Source organism: Hirundo rustica, chromosome 4, assembly GCF_015227805.2.
Source record: "Hirundo rustica isolate bHirRus1 chromosome 4, bHirRus1.pri.v3, whole genome shotgun sequence".
NCBI classification, from domain to species: Eukaryota; Metazoa; Chordata; class Aves; order Passeriformes; family Hirundinidae; genus Hirundo; species Hirundo rustica.
In genome coordinates, this window is record NC_053453.1 from 29,376,781 (window position 1) to 29,382,780 (window position 6,000).

Below are 6,000 nucleotides of genomic sequence, written 5' to 3' on the forward strand. Positions count from 1 at the left end.
ATGCATGTGCTTAACTTTTTGCCTGACGAGTGGTCCCTTTGCCTTCAGCTCTAAAGAAAACTCACTGGAGCTCCTGGCAGCAGGTGGAACAGAGCTGAGGAATGCTTCTCTGTCAGGTCAGAGAAGGTCCCAGCCCTGCAAGGAGACCATGCTGGCCCTCCCTGTCCTCGGGCACATTTCACAGTAGGGTAGGGCCTTTCCAAATGCAGTTCATGATCAAAAGCTGACCCTGGGGGAAAACAAATCAAGCTTTTATGTATTTTTCAGATAGTTAGAAGCAGTTCAGGCTTGTTAAACAATAGAAAGAATTTCTACAGAATTCACTAAATATGAAATAACTTACATGACAATGAAAATATAACTGATTTCTAGAGCTTACTTCATTTTCCCTACTGCTTTTTCTACAGAATAAGGCAGCAAAGAGCTGAAAGCTACTATACCTCTTGTATATCCTCAGTGAAATATTGGCTAAGCTCAGGATGAAAACCACTGACGTTAAGGGAGCTGCAGGGGTGTCAATGAGAGCACAATTATAAGTCAGCATGTTACACAGTCATCTCAGGGGGACTAATTTGGCCTGCAGGTCTTTATTGCTGCTGATGGTAGGCAAAGTGGGGGAAGCTAAGTCTGACAGTAAAAGCCCATGGTGACTTTGTAGGAATGGTAGATACAAAATCCGTCTTTTTGTTTGTAAGCTATGCCGGTTTGATGAAAAGGCAATAAACATGGAGCTATTTTTACAAAGTCACTTTTCTTTCAGAATAGAGATGAATTTTACTATACCTCACACAAAATTCCTGCCAAAATCTCACAGTTTTGTGCTTCTGCAGGGAATTTTCCTGAAGTCAGGCTACAACTTTCTTGTTATAGCCATGAATTCGGGTCACTTCTAACCAAGAGCTTTAGAGACCCCACTGCTCCTGAACCAGGATGTGATTTTTTTTAATGGTTTCTAGAAAAAAGATAATGGAGATTTATGATTCAGTAGTTTGATTAGAGGATCATCCAAAACTTTAACATAGAGGTACACAGTTAGACACAGAGGCAGAGTAGAAAGCACGTAGAAGAAGGTACTTATAGAGAATGTTGCAGGAGGACAGGGAAGAAGGCATGGAAACAGGCTGATGTTCCTCTCCAGACAGATGGTACATGTTCCTATATATATATATATAAATCCTAATTGTTCATCTAGGAGTTTATGATATACAGACTTTAAGAGCTCAGATCCCACACTCAGCTCTGTGCAAACCTGAACTCAGATTCAGCATAAATCCCCTACCTTATAACTCCTGCTCTGCTCAGGACTCTCCTAAGAAGAACATTGAAGTATTTGCTTTGTCTCACATCAGCTGATATGGTATTTGGAAACAGGTGGGAGAAAGACAGAAGATGACAGCAGGAGTCTATATAAGTGTTCTTTGGGTATGCTATGAAGTACAACCTGTGGATGTTCCTAGGCATTTCAGGAGATTGGATATAGAGTCAGAATCAGAGTTATTTCAGCTGGAATATCAAATGGCTTGAAATATGGCAGACTATACCCTGGTTCAGAAAGATATCCCTTTAAAAAGTGGAGGACCTGGAAACTATAACTTGGCAGACTTCCTATCTAACCCCATCTTCTTTTCCACAATAAGGAATGGGGCAAAGAATCCCACAGAAAAGCACAATTCGGAGCCTTCAACAACAGAAAGAGAGGATCTCATTAGCTTGAAGAGAATCAAGTGCTTTAATACAGTCTGAGATGACAAAGAGTTCTCTTTATCATTCTAATCTTATGGATAAATCTATGCACAAATCTCCAATTCAAGTGCAATTAATGATGCCATGTAAATATGACCTCTAAGCATAAATATAATTCAGCAAGGGAGGGACAAGTCCTAAGGAAGAAGGATGTGATATTGTTTTTTCAATAGTTAAAATTGCTGTTTCTTTTGCTTTCTCTGTTAAAATTTTAAAGATTACTTTTTTTATATTGATCCTTATTTTATGTATTTGAAAACAGGAAAAAAATTAATGTCATGGTCTCCATGTGAAAGTCAAGAGGAGTTGTTGGAAACAATGACAAAAAAAGTGTTTCTGTTGGGTGTTTTCCTAGGGCAATACTGGGACACATTGGATTGCACATGGACCTATAAAAGTACCTTACAAAGTAAGATAATCCATTAAAACAGGGACAGTGGGAGGGATAGGATGAGAGAGAGAAAATCCTGTTCATTCAAATTTGAAAGTTACTTCTTTCCTTTTATAGGATGACACACCAGAAGGAAGATCAATCACAGCCTTCTTTATGGGTAGTTTTCCACCTTAATGAAGTGGGTTCATCATGACTTGTTATGACAATACTTCATTTTTACCCACTGTTCCACTCCTTTTTTGACTCTTGATTAAAAGGACTGTTCTACAGTGTCCCACATGATAACTGTATTAGTTAGGGTAAGTAGCTGATCTATTACCAAAGGATAATATAGTTTGAAGGTAGTTTAATAGGGGCTGGCAGATTCCAATATTATTAGAGGGTCATAGAGTGTCTGACATTTCAATTTGTTACCAGACCACTCATATCACTAGGGCAATCATTAAACATAGACTCTAATAAGGTTTCTGCTTTGTAGGATCATTCATTATTGACAAGGAGAAAAGAAATAAATACCTTCCCAGGGGCAATCTCAGTATGTAACATAGTAAAAATCATTTGAGTCTGGAACCATATTTTCTAGATTTGCTGGCAAATCAAGCATTACATTTTCCAATTAAACCAAATGAAGAACTACAGATAAAAATGTGAATACTTAAATTCTCTCTTCATATACTGTCAGAACACTCATTATAATCACATATATATAAAAGAATTGATAATTAGGTCAAGTTGGCTTACTTTACCACTGTGATGGGAGCTAATAATGCACTTGTGTTCTCTTCAGCTTTATGAGGTCTGTACGCCTGGGACAAACTTTGCATATTATAATTAATCATCATATATCAGATAGCTCCAATAGCTATTTAACAGATGAGCCATCTTCACCTTTCAACTAGGTAGGCCTGTGATTTAGCTTGGAAACAAAAGGAATGCATTCTTCATAAGGGCTTATTAATATTTTCCTCCTTAGATTAATGTTTGATTTATTTGGGTTATGCTTTAAAGTTCCTTTTTCATTTCAGATTTTCCCTGAATGATCTTCAGTTCACATTCATTTCCCACATCTTTTAAAAATTAAACTGTGTACTTTAAACACAAACTGAGAAGAAGAGAAAAAATAGTTTGAAAGAAGGTGAACGATACCATTAAAAGCACAACTAAAAGCATTTGGACAGAGCTATTTATTTCTGGAAATTTTGTTTGGAGAAAAGTTAATTTGTGTGGTTTCTTTCTTAGTTTCTTGGGAATAAGTATAAATTACACAGAAAATAGTGTTGTTGGGATGTATTACAGCATTTGGTGAAGAAAGAGCAGTGTTGCACCAATGGATACAAGCTAGAAAGGGACTAATCCTGCAACTGCATACTGTCAGAAGTAGTCACATTGGCCTGATCAGGATCCATTCAGAAAAACAGAACTGTTAAACTGATTTTTGAATACAACAGACTGGGCCCAAAAGAGCAGTTCAACACAGAATCAAGCTCAGGAAGAAATTAGTTATTTTCATTTACTGATAAAACAGCTGAACTGCAGCATCCATGGTGATAGTGAATTAGTTTATAAAATTTACTATAAAATTTAATAATATATAAAATTTAATAAATCTTATAATATAAGATTTAATATTATGAGGCGTTATTAATAACTCAGGTAAAAAAAGTCTCCCACAATTCAATAAGGTGATCCTTTCTTTTAAATTCATGACAAGAGCTTTAGTTGGATCAGAAAAGCAACCAGCAGACAAATAAACTGACAACATAATTTAATTCAGCCAGCGTAGTGAGGAGGGATTATACTGCCATATGTTTATTCATTCCTGGGTACCAGCTTAGTCAACTCCAACAGGACAGAGCTTCTTTCTGGCTCATCTTCGGGAATCGCCCCAAAAGTAACCATTTAAATCTTAAGAGTGAAGTACCTTGGCGCAGTAGAGCAAGTTGTTCTCATCACATTTCCCAGCTTCCTGATCACGGAAATTAATGTTCATTAAGTCAAGCAAGATATGCTGAACTAAGAAACTGTTCTGCCTACAAGCTGTCATAAGATACTGAAGAAGAGGCAGAAAGGAATGACTTTCTGTAGCCAAGACAGCTTGAACATATGTAGAAGGATTCTATGTTAAAGTGTAAATGAGTAAGAGAGACTTCCTGGAATGAGTGGAGTAAAGAAATTCAGCTTAAAGACTTATCAACAACATCTGAGATTGTCCAACTTAAAAGCTGATAATCCTGACAGGATTCAGGTATGTTGAGGTACTTAGTTAAAATGTGACAATACTGTCACAGGCCACTGTCTTCTATAGCCAGTCTATCACAAGCTTACCTTATATTCAGCTCATATTTATACCTAACATGGGACTTTTTTTCAGAAACCTCTGCAATATTAGCAAATGAACTTTTATGCTATTGATCATAATGTAAATAGGTATTTATTTGGAACCATGATTCATATGTTCTTTTTGTCATTGTTTTCCTCAAAATAGTTTACTGTACATCTAAAAGCTTGTCAACCATAGTAATATTTTTGTTTGGTGGAAAAACGTTTTCTTCTAGTATGCTTATCATTGGTAATTTAGGCTTATCAGACCTGGACAGAATAAAAAAAATGTATCTTACAGGAAATTTTTCTTCATATAAAGTACATTGATAGAATCACTTAATCACAGAATATTTGAAGTTGGAAGGAATCCTAGGAGAACATCTAGTCTAAAGTGTTTTATAGATTCCCAAAGAGAGAGTCTCTGTAACCTCTCTAGACAACCTGTTCCAAAGTCTCCCAATTTTTTCTCACGGAAGATATTCTCCCATCCCCTAATCTCCTTTATAGCCTATTCCTTTACTTTGTTCAATAAACCCATGTCTCTCTTGTACTGGAGAGCCCAGAACTGGACCCAACACTGAGTGTGGCCCCACCCAGGGCTGAATAGAGGGGAAGGATCACCTCCATTGATCTGTTAGCCACACTCCTCCACATGAAACCTTACCCTTCCTTGCTGCATGACTATATTGCTGGCTAATATTCAAACTGGTGTCCACCAGACCTCCAGGTGCTTTTTGTCCAACCTGCTTTCCAGCCACTCTGCTCCCAGCCAGTCTGTATTGGCCAACTGGGTTATTCCTTACCATGTGCAGGACTTTGCATTTCTATTTTCTGTACTTCAGGAGGTTCCTGTTGTCACATCTCCTGAGCTTATCCATGGCCCTCTGAATGTCAACATGGACATCTGGTCTATCTACCACTCTTCTGAGCTTTGTATCAGCTGCTAACATATTGAAGGGGCACTCTGCTCCATCATCCGGATCATTAATGAAGCTGTTAAACAGTACTGACCCAAATAGACACCCCTAGGGTTTCAGGGCTAATGACTGGCCTCCAGATGGACACGTACAGCTGAACACAGTTCTTTCAGCACGGCAGTTCAGCCAGTTCTCAACCCAGATCACTGTCCATTTATCCAGTTCTTCTACAAAGATGGTATTGCAGACAGTGCAGAAAGCTTTACTAAAATAAACAAACAAGCGAGTCATCTTGTAACAGAAATCTATCAGGGTAATCAGGCATGATTTCTCCTTCATAAATTCATGCTGATTATTCACAATCAACTTCTGGTCCTTCATACATTTGAAAAGAGTTTCTGGGATTATTTTTTCCATCACAAGAAACTCTAAAAGATAAAAGATACACACCCAATTGAAAATTAGTTAGAAAATGGAAAAATGTATTTACAAAACCAGAAATGCAAGCACAATATTGTTAGTAGTTTTGTTGACCCTTTAGTGGCTGAGAGACTTATGAACAAGTTTGAGAGCAAAGCCAAAAATGTGATTTCGGGATGCTCCCTGGCTGCACTCTGTCTGAAG